This window comes from Equus asinus, chromosome 29 (genome assembly GCF_041296235.1).
Source record: "Equus asinus isolate D_3611 breed Donkey chromosome 29, EquAss-T2T_v2, whole genome shotgun sequence".
NCBI classification, from domain to species: domain Eukaryota; kingdom Metazoa; phylum Chordata; class Mammalia; order Perissodactyla; family Equidae; genus Equus; species Equus asinus.
Genome location: NC_091818.1, coordinates 25762205 through 25779038, shown reverse-complemented (window position 1 = coordinate 25779038; position 16834 = coordinate 25762205).

The following is a 16834-nucleotide window of genomic DNA, read 5'->3' as shown; positions in this document are numbered from 1 at the left end:
TAGAGCTATTTGCAAAATCCTAATCCGAATCACACAGTTAATAAGAATAGAGAACAACGTTTGGCTCCTAGCCTATCGGATCCCCCTTGTAGAAGCAGTATTAGGGTTAAGAGCACACGAAGTGGAGCCAGATATTTGGACTATCAAATTCTGATGACCACTGCCACCACCACCACCACTTTTGGCTATGAAACCTGCAGCAAGTCACTTCTCTCTGTGAACATCAATTTCTTCATCTATGAAAGAGGGAGAGGAATAGACATCTGTTTTCTATTGAAGTCAGACGACAACCACTGCCTCACTGATGGAGAAGTTGAGTAAGATCAAGTTTGCACAGGGATCAGTACAGTGTCTGGATTTGAGGAATGTTAGATATTATTGGTTCTTATTTACTGTCTCACCTAATGTAGACCCTACAAATAGCCTGCTTGCTCTCTTCTCTGTATTTGCTTGCTATGCTTCTCTTGCTCTGAATGCTTTCCTTCCAGCTTCACAAATTCTCACTCTCTATACCTACCTCCAATGTCTTCTTCTTCTATAAAACTATCCCTGATTTTCCCAGCTTCTTCACAAATAGGTTTCCACACGTGTGGCTCTACATCTTGACTGCCCAACTTGGTTGGACACATCACGAAGACAGACATAATGTCATGCCCTTTATTTTATGACCTTTCAGGAGCGTTTACTAAATGTTCGTTGACCTCAGTCCTTAAATGAGGTAGAAGTTGTAGTATTGAGAGCTTATTGATGATGCCTCTTTAGTTCACAATTTGAATGTATAAAAAGTTCCATAAAATTATAAATAATGAGTAATCAAGAAGCAAATGATTTTTATTCAAGTGGAGATCATTTATTTACAAAGGCACATAAATAGATGATACCCTGTGTGGATAATTACTAGATTTACATGAACTTGGCTTTCAGAGAAATGGTGTGTGATGCTCTGCTTTTTTGCTATTCAGTCATCCAAAAGCCCAGACAGATCTGGATAAATAAAGAGAAGTGAGGTAAATGTAATCAAAATGGGCTGCAATGGCCTGCTTATTCAGCTGTTAAGCTATGCAGTAAATGGATACTTTTAAATAAAATGTACATATTCATTATAACAGAAATGAATATGTTCAATGAAAACATAGCCCTTTAGAGCAATAAACCAAGAATTAAGAAAGTTAGAATGCATCGATATAGTTAAGACAAAATATGTATGATCATTTTAGTCATTTCTATTTCACCATCGCCCTCCCATTACGTTCTCCAGTGAACAGAACTTATTGAAACACAGACTTACCTTTAATAAGACAAGGGAACCAGAATAGGTGAATCTTTTGCTTGCATAGTGAAGCTTAAATAATCTACACTTTAAGTTCAGAAAACACAAGCTGTCAATCTGCTTCTGATCCTTTAGGTGTGTGAAATTAGGGGAAACTTCAGCTCTCTAGAGCTCATTTGACTAAAATGCAAATGAAGAGGTTGACTCTGATGACTTCTAAGGACCCTCCTGCTCTAACATTCAACATAATACTTGCATAGCCCTGGGAGGATAAACTATTATACTGTGTGTTCAGGTTCTGAATTATGAATATTAAGATTCTTGCATTTTTCTAAAACTATTTCCTGAACCTCTAACGGGCTGACTACCCTCTAGCTTGGCCGAGGTGTGGATAGGTTGAGGGTGGAGTTTCACACTAACCATGACCCAATTCAGAGTCTAGACCATAAAAATCCTGCTATTTGCTTGGGCTCAAGGCAGTTTCTTAGACTAGAAAATGCATTGGAAGGCTCAGGAAAGTTAGAAAGCTTGAATTGGGGTCCCTTGGCCTTGTCTGAGAAAAAGACAAGGCTTTGAGACCACTCTTGAATAGTGAGAAATAAGACTTTATATGGACATGAAAATGGAACTGGGAGGAAAATAAGATAAGCAAGTTTTCTGCAAGCTATGTTTACCTCGGCTTTCTAAACCTGTCTTTATATGCTTTATATACATAAATCCCTCTGTGATTTCCCTTAAGTAAAACTCTAGTATATGCAGATTTACTGATGAATAAAACTTTTCTGTGGTTGCCAAAATTCCAGTTTGCAAAAAAAGTAAGTCTTGAGTCACTCCCATTAAGGAGAATTAGAAAAAGAAGGAACCGGACATAGGGAAGAGGGAAGGAGAGAAAAATGCAAGAGCAGTAGAAACTTTTTCAGTGCCACCTTAGGAAAACGAGTGAACAAATGAAAATATAGTATGCCTTCCCCAAAACATAAGGTTTATATTTCTAAAAACCCCTGAGCTGACTTTTGGGTTCTGGTCCTGATGAAATAACAACTATCAGATTCACCCTCCCAACATAAAAATGACAAAACTGGACAAAATATATGAAGCAACTGTTTTCAGGCAGTAGACAGCAGACAGCACAGGGTTGTGATCTTTGAAAGAAAGGAAGCAGCACCCTGGAATCTGCCTGGGGGCACTTTCCACAGGAAAAAGGAGCCCAAACAGACAGCAGTGGTCTCACTGGGCTGAGGAAACAGAGATCAGGGTCAAGGATGTTAAAAGTGGCTAGTATTTGGGGGCTGTGACACTTACAGAGGAGGGAGCTTCTCAGAGGAGGAGCTCCAGAAATATCTAATTCTCACAGGGTCCTCTTGAGTCTTTGGCTGATGTCTAACCTGTGCTTGTGCAAGGCGAGACCCTGTGGGGCAGAGAACAGCTACTGGAAGGTTCTGAGCAGGACAGAGTTCCCAGAGGTCATGGGGCCTGGGAGATGTAGGAGTTCCAACCAGTCAGAGTGGACAGAACTTGCTGAATACCTCAGGCATTCAGCTGAGGGCTTAGAAAGGCCACATATAAAGCAAAGATGACCCAACATCTGTGCTGACAAAGCATAAAATAAGTGTCAGCAGGATGAAAGTTATCCGTCAGTAAACCAGTTGAATGCCAGAAGTAAACCCAATACTTTTTAAAGAAAAACATCAAAATTCAACACTAAGTAGCATTCTCAAAGTATATAATAAAAAAATTACTAAATGTGACACAAAGCAGGAAAAGGTGCCCCATAACCAGGAAGGAAAAAAGTCAATAGGAACAGATCCAAAGATGATACATGTTGGAATTATTAGACTAGACTTTAAAAGAGATATTATAAATTTGTTCAAGGAATTAAAGGAAAAGATGAACATAAGGAGTTCATAGATATGGAATCTCAGCTTAGAAATGAAAACTATAAAAAAGGGAACCAATGGAAATTTAGATCTGAAAAATAAAATATCTAAAATATAAGTTTCACTGTATTGGTTTAACAGCAGATTAGACACTGTACAACAAAAGGCCAATAAACTTGAAGACAGGATAACAGAAACTTTCAAAACAGAAGCACGGAGAGAAAAAAGGACTCTTTTAAGTTAACGTTGACAGAGCCTCAGTGGCCTGTGGAACTGCATCAAGTAATCCAATATATACATAGTAAGAGTCACAGAAAAAGAGGAAAGAGAGAGCCTGAGGCAGAAAAAAACATTTGAAGACAGAATGACTGAAAAATTTCCAGTCTTGTGGGAAAATTTCAACCCAAAGATTCAAGAATCTCAACAAATCTCAAGTAAACATAGTGATAACCACATCTAGGCACATCATAGTCAAAATGCTGAAAACCAAACCTTAAAATCAGCTGGTGGGGGGGTGACAGGAGGATCACATCACAGGCAGGAGAATAGAAGTGATTGTTGACTTCTCATAAGACACAGTGAAGCTGGAAATCAGTGGGATGACATTTTTAACGTGCTGTTGTGTGCATGTGTGTGCTGGGGATAGGAAGTGAATATCAACCGAGAATTCTATAACTCATAGAAAAACCTTTCGAAAATGAAGGTAAAAAAGGAGATTTCCAAAAAACAAAAGCTGACAGACTTTGCTGCCAGCAGACCTGTGCTGAAATAAATATTAAAGAATGTTCTTCAAGCTGAAGGGAAATAATGTCAGTTGGAAACCCAAATCTACACAACGGAATGGCGAACACTAGAAATGGTAAATATAAAAGACCTTCTTTTGTTGTTGTTTTTAGAAATGTCTTTACAGGTAAATTGACTGCTTAAAGCAAAAAGAAAACAATGTGTTGTGGGGTTTCTAGTGTATGTTGAAGATGTACGACAATAGCAGAGAGAAGTGAAAGGTAGTAAATGGATGTCTATGGTTTAAGATTTGATATTGGAATTGGAATACGAGGCTGTGGTAAGTTACGAATGTATATGGTAATCTGTAGAACAACGATTAAAAAATAAAACAGAGAGATATAACTTAAAAAGCCAACAGAGGGGGAAAAAATAGAATACAAAAAATGAAAACAAGTCAGCGAGTCCAAAAAAATCAGGGAATGAGATAAAAAAAGAAAGAAAAAACAGATGGAACAATTGAAAACAGATAGCATATAACCCCCTGAGCCAAATGCAATGCTTCCTGCAGAACTCAGTTCCTGTGGGCAAAGCCCTTGCAGATATTGTTATATTCACTAAATCACGTAAGCATAGCCGCACACAAAATCAATAGTAACTCCTATGATAATTTATGTGTATTAAATTAGTATGAATAGGTTCTTAATAATTCCCACTGACTATCTTGTACTCAAGAGAAATTTGTAGGACCTTCTTTCCTAGCAGATTCAACCAGAAGCTTGGCAATCTGCCTTGCCTCAGATAAAATGCATCTTCAGGCCATGAACTATTTCTCCAATCATCAAGGTATTTCTGATTCTATGACTGGGAGTTTCACTGTGGCTGCTTGAGACAAAAAGCTTTGGGTATCACCTTTTATTTAAGCTATCTGGCTTAGCGATTCTGATGCTCTAGCCTCCTGAAAGAGGCAGCGGAAGATATTAAACTTTGGAGCCAAACACACCTGCAGTCCTCTCTCTACATGAACTCAGGTCGTCCAGCAGTTGGACTAGGGAGAAAGACAATGAGCCAGGTGCAAATGTCCTCAATGAATGTGGGAGTGTGACCTGAAGGTTAACAGATGGCAGGACTGAGGAACAGGTCACCAGGATTGTACACATAAGTAACCCGAGCCTCAAAGCAGGAGTTTGTTTATGGCAGACAGAGTTCCAGAGGGCACATCGCGAGAGGTTGTGTGGAAGGGAAGATCGGGGAGGAAGGGGGAATCTGGGCACATTATGGGAGACGATAGGTGAACGGAGGAGGTTTAAGTCTCTTTGTTTCCTTTTGATTTTCCTTTTGCATTTACTCACGTTCTTTAAAATCTGTCATTCTGCCTGGGATGTGCTGCGGGGAACCCAGTACATTCTTTTGTTGCTGTTGATTACAGCAAAGCAACACACTGAACACTGATGGCTCCAACGGAACAGGCAACATCCAACAGGGCAGAACTGAGACCCATGTGTGGACCCTCCCTCTCCAGTTTGGGAGCTCTCCTTTCTACAGCTCTTCTCTGCCAAAATGCTTGGAGGGCTCCAGGTTTACCACGCATTGAGGCAAGTTCTTCTTTTACAGATAATGTCTCAGATTTAATTCCGGTACTGCTGTTGTAATGTGAACACTAGCAACTTAACCCCCGCCCCCCCCGCCGTGCTTTCTTATCTCCATCTATAAATTGTGGAATACAAGATTTACAGCGTACCCACCTGGTGGGGAGGCTCATGAAACAAAGTCGTTACAAAGACTTTTATGTCATGTGTGATAAAACAGAATTAGGATTCCATTTCTCCAGCTTTTAAAAACAAGGTGTAATGAAATCAATGCACCATTTTACAATGACTCATAAAATCTAATTTAAATACAAACTTTAGTAATTTATAAAATTGAGAGAAATGCCAAGGACACACTAACTTTTTTTTTACTTTAGTTAAAACATATGAACACTATTTTTTTGTCCTCTCGTGACCTCTTGATAGTCATAGAAGCCAAGATATTACCTACCTCAAAAAAGTTGTAAGTCGATTATAGTTTCTAGAGGCGATTTTTCCTCCATCGGCTTGGCAGCATTTCTAAGGAGGCATTAAATACAAGAACTAGCCTCTTCGTCATCTGCTTTGTAACTCTGATTTCCTTGTTTTTCCAGTGGAACATAGGAAGCTTCACTTCTTTTAACCTCACAATTGCCATCAAATTAAAGAAAGACAGGGCCAGCCAGGTGGCATAGTGGTTAAGTTCATGCACTCCGCTTCAGTGGCCTGGGATTTGCCAGTTTGAATCCTGGATGTGGACCTATGCACCGCTTATCAAGCCATGCTGTGGCAGGGGTCTCACATATAAAATAGAGGAAGATAGGCACGGATGTTAGCTCAGAGCCAATCCTCCTCAGCAAAAAGAGGAGGATTGGTAGTAAATGTTAGCTCAGGGCTAATCTTCCTCACCAAAAAACTTAAAAAAAAGAAAATTTAAAGAAAAACGTTCATTCAACTCCTAATTTTCTCTGAGGTAGAACTTCCTTTTCAGTCCTAGAGTATGAATTGGACTTTTATTTTGCTGAAGGTGGTGTCAAAGGGGTGGCAGTTTCCATTGTAAAGTTGTCCCTACAGTGATCTCTGGAAACATCTTGCTTCAGATTGCCTCAGACCAGAAGCCAAACAGGCAAAGGCGAGTCCAGTTATGTGATTATTTCCCAAATCCAATGTTTTGGTGCCTTTGTTTTACTTTTAAATCTGGCCAATTCCAAACACCTCTGAGCTCATGAGCAAAACTGAAAAAAATACACACACTGCTGCAGAGCAGCCAGCAACCTCTCTCACCCTTAGATATAACACAACTCAATCAGACTCAGCTGTCCGCATGGCAGAGGTCCTAAAAGAAAGGCTTCACACAGAGCTTCCGAGGTCGAGAAACCCAAGGCTATGTGGAATAATTTGCTCTTACTTTTTCTTTTTTTTTTTTTTCCATGGCTCTGATTTTTGAGTGCAGAGGATTACCCATTGCCTATAGCTCATTAATCATGGTAGCTTTTGATTATGAAAAGTGCAATCCAAAAGATAGTACTCTGAGGACTTGGCAGAGAGGTTCTATGCCCATCCCTTAAATGTGCCAGAACGCTCTGCACTGTGCCAACTATGATTACACTTGGCATTAATTGAAGATGCTGAGAGCTGTAAAACCTTCCTGAGTTCAGCCACCTGGAGCAGATTAAAATCTGGGTCCTGCCGGTGAGGAGGTCTGAGGGATTGGGAATACAAGGCTGTTTTAATCTTTTCCAAGTCAGGCTGTTTAGAAATATCCATACATCAAATGTTCATGGATCTCATACAATTTCCTTCTCAGGGGAGAATTCAATTACCGGTAACATGAAGTGGGATTAACTTGTTGTGGCGAGCCATCTGGAGAGAGAAGATTCCCCATTCCCTGTAAATATGTTCAGAGATTTGCCACCACGATTTTGAAGAAGTTGCTGAAGGTGCTCAAAGGCACAAGTGATGTTTCTTCTGAAAGACTTGTTAGGTCGACCCAGTGAAATTAAACCGCAACTGAAGGAAAATCTTGACCTCCCCCTGTGCTGAAAGATTCCTCTGTCACGGGAGCGTGATATTTGGGTTTTAAGGACCATCTTGAGTATTTGTAAAGATATAACAAACAGCCAGTGGAAACTGTGCTGAAACTGTATTGTACACATATACAGAAAGACTCATAAAAAGCAAAGTGAGTAGAGGAAGGGACTAACAAGGAAATCACTATGAGTCAGAATTCAGCTCTCTGGATCATTCTTGAGTGTTAGATAAGGACAGATTCCCTTGAAGAACAGAGAAACAAATTTAGATTAGCTTCAGAAAGCAGAGGACCCAGAGAAGCACAGAAGGCAGAAACAGCCTTCACATTTTAATGGAAGAAAACAAATTGCATAGTCTGGGGTAGAGACGAGTTGGCCCGGGAGATCAAAGACCAACTCAAAGATCCCTGGTCCAACCCAGGTCATCTGAAATGATGCCAGTCTTCAGAGCAGTAAGTAGTATGTCAGTTCTCTGGAGGGGGAACTGAATCTCAACTAGAAGAGTGAGTGCCAGCCATAACGATTTGGCCAGGAACGCTCTGTGATAAGGCAGCAGAACTAGATAGATCAGGAAAACAACAGATAATTTAAAAATTGGTTTTATTAAATATGTACCATCTTCACAATTAAAATTATTGACAAATTATACACATAATATCTTCTTCAATTTGTAAACAAATTATGATACATCCAAACAATAGCGAATCCATTAAAATTATGATACATAGCTACATTGATTTTGAACAATATAGATAAGGCTTCTAGACTTTAGTAAGGCTAGTGTAAGTTTGATATTAAACCAGGCAATGGCACTATGTGAAAATTACAAAGTAAACTCAGTTTTGAATATAAGTGTGAAAATCCTAAATGAAATACTGGTGAACTATCTAAAAATGTGTTAAAAAAAATACATCATGACCAAGTTGACCAAGATTTCAATGATGGCTTAATATTTGTAGAAAATCTATTATAGTAAAAAGAAAGGCCATATAATCATCTCACTAGATAGAGGAAAGCCAACAAATGAAATTCAACACTCACTCATGACAAAACTCTTAGTAAATTAGGAATACAAGGGAACATGTACATCTTAGTAAAGATTACCAAAAATCTACAACAAACATCATGTATCGGAGAGATGTCAGAAGAATTTCCTTTAGAGTCAGGAACAAAACAAGCATGGCTGCCATCATTCCTCTATTCAACATTTATTGGTGGTCCAAGCCAGCACAGTAAAAAATTAAAGATACAAGGACTGGCAAGGAAGAAAGATGATATGATGATAAGATTATTTTCATAGAAAATTCAAGACACTCTTCAAGACAAACTGTTGAATATAAGAATAGAGTTTGACAAGATTACTGGATAAAATATCACTGTACTAAAATTGCATTCAAATACACAAACAAGAAATAATTAGAAATTTGAATATGTAATTAAACACACAAAAGCAATAAAATTTACAAGTTTCTACAAAAGGTGGGACAACCACTTTATCAATGATAACGTAAAACTATAGAAAAATATACAAGAAAGCCTAAATAAATGGAGAGCTACATTATTTTAATAAATATTTTTAAAAATAGCAATTCTCTACCCCTTACCTTTTATTTTATTTTATTTTTTAAAGATTTTATTATTTCCTTTTTCTCCCCAAAGCCCCCCGGTACACAGCTGTATATTCTTCATTGTGGGTTCTTCTAGTTGTGGCATGTGGGACGCTGCCTCAGCGTGGTCTGATGAGCAGTGCCATGTCCGCGCCCAGGATTCGAACCAACGAAACACTGGGCCGCCTGCAGCGGAGCGCGCGAACTTAACCGCTCGGCCACGGGGCCAGCCCTACCCCTTACCTTTTAAATGCAATGCAATTCTAACCAACATTCCAAAAGAGTCATTTTTATGCAACCAAATTTCATATGGAAGGGGATTCTATACTTCATTTGGATGAATGAAGAGCTAAGAATAGCCAATACATTTTTGAAGAAGGGAAATTTATATTTGCCAAATATTAAGGCTCATAAAATTATAGTATTGAAATTGTGGTATTGGTACAGGGATAGACAAATAGGCCAATGGAACAGAACAGAATTTTTAATAAACCGTTTACTAAATGGATATTTAGTAAATGGTTCTGACAATTGGCTCTCCTTGTAGAAAAAAGACAAAATTAGACCCTTATTTCACACTATACACAAAAACTAATTTCAGGTAGATTAAAACCTTAAATATGAAAAGCAAAACTATAAGCTTTAGAAGACACAATAAGAGAACCTCATTACTACATGAGATCCACTAAAATAAACAAAATAGATTTTTAAAATCCATACGGGTAAAATTTTAAAACAAAATATTGTGTAATAAAAGCTATTGGAAAAGGATACAAAGAGTATGATGACAATAGTATGTACTGTTTGTGGAAAATTACACACACACACACATATCAGAGTAAACACAATAAAAGGGCATGAAGAAACTATAATAGTAAAGATAGATAAATTTGACTACTTAAAAATTAAAACTTTGATACAAAAGATGAGCAAAGTAAAAATCTTCTTCACATAAGGGGAGAAAATTGAATTGAAACCCATACAATCAATAAATAACTGGTATGCGTAATAATAAAGAATTCCAACAAGGCTGTAATAAAAGAAACAATCTTAAAGAAAAGAGACAAGGGGCCGGCTCCGTGGCTGCGTGGTTAAGTTCGCGTGCTCCGCTGCAGCAGTCCAAGGTTCGGATCCTGGGCGCGGACATGCCATCAGGCCATGTTGAGGTGGCGTACCACATCCCACAACTAGAAGGACCTGAACTAAGATACACAACTGTGTACGGGGGGGGGTTTGGGGAGATAAAGCAGAAAAAAAAAAAAACTTGGCAACAGTTGTTAGCCCAGGTGCCAATCTTTAGAAAAAAAAAAAGAGACAAGAATGCACACAATTCACAGATAGAAAAATCTTAGTGGCTAGCAAATGTCTGAAAAGATCCTCAACTACATTAACAATCAGGGAAATGAAAATTAAAAATTAATGAAATCCCATTTTGCACCCATCACATTGGCGTAAGTTGGTAAACCTCGTAATATTAAATATTGATGTAGGGGAACAGAGGATCATACACATTGTTGGTACCACCACTCTGAAGAGCAATAGGGAAGTTCAAGGAAAGCTGAAGATGAATTCTTCTTCGATCCAGTAGTCCCACTTCTGGATGTCTCCACTAGAGAAAGCCTGCATGAACAAGGAGGTTTATGCAAATCTGTTTCTTCGCAGCATGCTTGCATGGCCTGTAATAGCTGTAGAATGAAACCGTCTCATGTCTCTAAGTAAACAATGGATATCCTCTGCTGTGTCGCTACAATGCATTCTATACAGCAGTTAGAATGAAAGAACTGGGTCTATAATACGTATCTGTCTGTCTGTCTATCTATCTTAATAGATCTTTAAAAAATAAAATACTGAATGATAAAATCAAGTTGTAAAAGCATCCTGACAGTATGATACCTCCCATGTGAGATTTTAAAACATACTAAACAATAGTTTAAATTGTCTTAGGATACAGTCAAATGTATCCTATCAGTGGTTCCCAACTGAAGGTGATTTTGCTGGGGGACATTTGGCAATGTCACAACTGAAGGAGGATGCTACTGGCATCTAGTGGGTAGAGGAATGCGCTAAATAGCCTACAATACACTGGATGACCATTTCCCCATCTCCCTCCAACACATATGAAAGAATTATTTGGGCCAAAGTGTCTAATGTACTGAGGTTGAGAAACTTTGCTCTAGATCCATCCTATTAAAATCACATAACTGAGAATGGGGCCGGGAGGGGGAGGAGTGTATTCTTCAAAGAAAAATCAGAGTATAGTTCAAGGAGAAGGGGAAGTAATCAAAACACATCAACTACAAGATATATGAAAAAGATTGAAAGAATATACACCAAAATATTATCAGTAAAGTTTCTGTGCAAAATTTTGATTTGCATACTTCTATTTTCTAATTTATCTAAAAGGAATATGAGGCATTTGTGAAATTAAAAAGAAAATCATTTGAAAAGTACAAAAAAAGTATCTCTTTACCAAAAAGTATTTTCTTCCAAAATTTTATGCCTCAGACCAGATCAGTTTCATAGCGTATACTTTACATGTCATTATTCTTAGGTATTAAGTATTTTGTGTTCTACTGTTTCCCCCTTGACATTATTTCATATAGATCATTCATAAATCCGGATAATCTCCATTTTTGACGTTTTAATGGCTATATAATGTTTCGTTGTATTACTATGTCAAGATTTACTCAGCCATTTCCTGGCTGTTAACGATGCTGGATTCTTCTACCATTATGAAAAGCAGAGCTATAAACATTGTTACAAAAATCAGGTGTTTCCCCTTACAGAATTTTTTCCTTGGGATTTGCTCCCCAAAGCAGATTTGCCAAATCGAAGCATATATTGAGTTCTGTGATCCTCGGGACATGTTGTCAGATTTCTTTCCAGAAAAATTATGCCACTATTTCTACAAGCAAAGTATAAGTATGCCTGAGTCCCCACAGCACTACTAACTTTGGCTTAAAAAAAAATTATTATTAATAATTTAATATGTATGAGGTAGTATATTGGGCTATTTTAATTTGCAATTCCTTAATTATTAGGGAGGCGAACCATTTTCCCAAGCATTTGTTCACTATTTGTATTTTCCCTTGTGCAAACCATCTGCTCACATCCTTTAACCATCTGTCTAGCCAGACTTGAGTATTGCCCACGTAGATAATATTAATTTCCCTTAAATTCATAACTGTAAATGTTTATAGGTTATTACAATGCTCCCTTGTTGTTTTCTTTTTTATTTTTCCAAATTTGGGACTGTAATGGTTAATTTTATGTGTCAATTTGACTGGGCCACAGGATGCCCAGAAAGCTGGTTAAGCATTATTTCTGGGTGTGTCTGTGGGGATGTTTCTGGAAGAGATTAGCATTTGAATTGGTGAACTGAGTGAAGCAGGCAGCCCTCCCCAGTGTGGGCAGACGTCATCCAATCCAACGAGGGCCCAAATAGAATAAAAAGGTAGAGGAAAGTCGAATTCACTCTCTGCCTGAGGGCTAGAGCTGGGACATCGGTCTTCTGCCCTTGGCACTGTTGGTTCTCAGGCCTTCAGACCCCAACTGGAATGGTCTCAGGCTCTGAGGCCTTCAAACACCAGCACTGGCTTTCCTGAGTCTCCAGCTTGCAGATGTCTCAACCTCCATAATCATGTGAATGAACATCTCATAATAAATTTCTCTATATTCTGTGTATATCTCCTATTGGTTCTGTGTCTCTGGAGAACCCTAATACAGGGGCTAATCATTTTTTGTTCTTCATTTTGTGGTTGGTATTGATGGGGTTCAGGGCAGGCTGCCCCAAGATGCACCACTCTGGAATGTATATTATTTCAAGCTGAAGACAGTAAAGGCTCAGACGACTCAGGAAGAAAGTTTGGGCTTCCCCCAAACTGCCTAAAAGAATTTCCAATAGAAGGCCTGATCCAGGAAGGAGCTAATACCACGAGATGACTATAGCACAATGTAAAATAGGTGTGATAAGACAGGCACCAACCAGCCCATCTTATCAAAATCCCCCCCATTTGATAGTCACTTTCCCTCAAAACATACGTTGAATGATTTTATAACCCTTTGTTTATAATAGATTAAATACATACTAATTTAGGGAATCTCTATGTACCTCCCTGGCCTAATTTTTGCCTAGACTATTTTGATAACTACTGTGCCTTAATAAGGCACTTTAATATATGGTGAGGCCCAGTATTACTTTTATTACTTTTTTCCACATTTATTTGGGTTATTTTGTCAATTTCTATAAAGTAATCCATTGGGATTATAAACGATATTGCTTAATTCTATAAATTAACCTGAACATGATTTTAGTCTTCACCATTTCAGTTTTCTAGTCAGCAAGAGAGTATAACTTTACATTTTTCGCCAAAAGTCCTATGATTAAAGACTTAAGAGAATTTAGATATCATCTGAGTTCTAGTTCTGGGCTACTCTCTCCTATACGCATGTTATTTTATAGATGCTCAAACCAAGGCCTGAAAACCTCTATCTGGTTAGGGGAACAGCTGAAAACAAAACCCAGGGCCTGTATCATTTGACACTTTTTCTATCACACCATTTATTCAAGTCTTCATTCACTGTCTTTAATGCTTTAAAACTATCTTTTATAGATGTTACTTGGGTATATCCCAGTTGGTTCTTTTCTAGGAATGTGCTAGTTTGTAGTAGAAAAACATGAGCATTGATGTTGAACTTTGGCCATCTGGTTTCTTCAGTGGAGAGAAAATGTGCAAAGTTCACTCCATTGCATCTTACTTTCCCCGAATGTTTTTTCCCTAGGGAAAAGCCTTTGAACTGATCGCCCATTTTCGGAGTCACTCTATCGTATCTTTTTAAGGATTTTATTACGAATAGTTGTTTCTTGTGCACTTATAGTCTGCGGGGAAGTATGTTAGATACGCAAAGAGATAAAGTTACAGAATCTTGCCTTTCCAGGAGGTTCTCACAATCAAATTCAGGACCGCAGATATAGAGTGTATCAGGTTCATGTTACAGAAAACCCAAATAACAGTGGTTTAAATAAAATGTGGATTTGTTTCTCACGTAATGGGAAATCTGAAGGTAGGCAATCCATTATGTTGGTTTCATGGTGTCATCAGGGACCCAGGCCCCTTCCTGACTTCTACTTCTTTAGTATCAGGGTGTGAATCTCATTGTCATGTACATCAGAAGATTGCTAATGCTCTAGCCATCATGACTAATGTCCAGTTAGAAAGAAAAGGAAGATCAAAAGGCTCTCTTTATCTAGTCTTCCTGGAAGCCCTCGCTTGACGCCTGCATCTATCATGGCCCAGACTGTGTCAAATGACCACCACTAGTGACAAGGGAGCTGCTGGGTGTAACATTTTAGCTAGGCACTTTGCTACCCTCAGTAAAATCAAAGATCTGTCTAAATAAAGAGGACAGAATGGCTATTGGGCAGGCAACCCCAGTCTCTACTACTCAGTGTATGAGGCAGAAGGTAAAACAGGAAGTCATGTTCTGTTCATGCTAAGACCATATGGCTAATGAGGGCTTAGGGCATAGTCCTGATGGTTAAATTGGATTTAGACAAATGGTGGTGGGCAGAGGTGGCATCTCAAGACCAGAAAGTGCCTAAGCAACGATGAGCAAGAGTTCTCCTAGAAGGCGTAAGGGAGAGTGGCAGGAGGGAGGGAGGGACTCCTTCCATATTTGGAATGTCTTTCTGGGAGTGTGGGGGTGCATAGACATGCAGGGATGGATTGGCTGTCAACTCTGCTTACCCATCACTGTTTTCCTCATTAAATCTTCACACCAATAACTAACACTTATTAAAACCAACTATGCACCAGAGGTTTTGCTAGGTGTTTTAATACCTATCATCTCTATTCCTTGCAATAACTCCATCTTAAGGACAAGGAAACTGAAGATGAGACAGATTGAATAGTTCACCAAGGTCATGCATCTTAGGTCTTACCCTGGATTGGGTCTTAGACCAGACTCCATGTTTTTTCATAATGTCACATGTTAAATTCATTTCTTAACTTTATTTGGGATTGGGGAGTGAAGATGTGTAGGTTAAACTTCTACTATTCCTTGGTAGTTTCTAAATTCTAAACTTTATGGGGACTTCACAAACTCTTCAACTAACTAGCAGTGTGACCATGGACAACCTACTTAACTTCGCTGGATCTGAATCAGTTTCCTTATTACTCAGATACAAAGCCAGACAGACATTATAAGAAAAAGAATGCCACAGCCACTATTCCTCATGAACATAGATGCAAAAACTCTAAGCAAAATTTTAATCCATGAAATCCAATAATCTAGAAAATGGATAATAAAACAGATAAAGTGGGGTTTATCACAGGAGTCGTACTAATTTGGTTTAACATTTGGAAATCAATCCAACTAAAAAGAGAAAAAGATAAAAACCATATGATTACCATAATAACTGCAGGAAAGGCAATTGACAAAAATCCAACATCCCTTCCTGATAAAAATTCTCAGCAGACTACAAATAGATGGGAGTTTCTTTGATCTGATAGAGTACCCATGAAAAACCTATAGTTAACATCATACTTACTGATGAAAGACTGAAATTTTCAGTTTTCCAGCTAAGATCAGGAAAGAGACAAGGTTGTTCATTCCCACCACTTCTACTCAACATTGCACATATACTAGCCAGTGCAATAAGACAAGAAAAAGAAATCAAAGGTATTGGAAAGGAAAAACTAAAACTCTTTCTTCACTGATGACATGAATGGTCTATGTGGGAAATCTGATCAAATCTATAAAAATGTGACTAGAACTAAAAATGAGTTCAGCAAAGTAGCAGAATACATGATTAATATACACATCTATCTTCTAGAAGTAAACAATCAGAAATTGATGTTAATAAAACAACACAATAGCATCAAACATATGAAATACTTCAGGGCAAATGTGACAAAATATCTACAAGACCTGTACACTGAAAACTGCAAAACACTGCTGAGAGAAATTAAAGAAGACCTAAATAATTGAGAGGCATACTTTATTCATGGGTGAGAAGATGCAATATTGTTATGATATCAATCCTCTCCAAATGTATGGAGAGAGTCAATGCAATCCCAATCAAAATGGTAGAAATTAAGCTGAACCTGAAATTTATATTGAGCCATAAAAGACCTAAAATAGCCAAAACAACCTTGGAAAAGAATAGAATTACATGCTAACACAGCTGCTTGCAAGTTCGCTGATCATGACACTGTGGTATTGATGTAAAGATAGACAAACTAATAATGCAACGGAATAGAAAGTCCGGAAATAGACCACACATTGATGAAAAACTGATTTTTGACAAAGATGCAAAGGCAATTCTGTGGAGAAAGGGCAGTCTTTTCAACAAATGGTGCTGGAACAATCAGATATCCATATGCAAAAATAAAAAACAAAACAAAACAAAAATTTTGGCATATACAAAAATTAACCCCAAATGGATCACAGACCTAGATGTAAAACCAAAAACTATAAAACTTTTAGAATAAAACATAGGTGAAAACCTTAAATTATGCTAAAATTTCTTAAATATGACACCAAAAAAGCATGATCTATAAACGAAAAAAAATGAATCAATTGGACTTTACCAAAATTAAAAACTTCTGCTCTTCCTAAGACACTGTTATGAGACAGAAAAGACAAGCCACAAACTGGGAGAAAAATCTTTATAAAGCACATATTTGATAAAGGATTTGTATCCAGAATATATAAAGAACTCAATAATAAGAACACAAACAACCCAATAATAAATGGG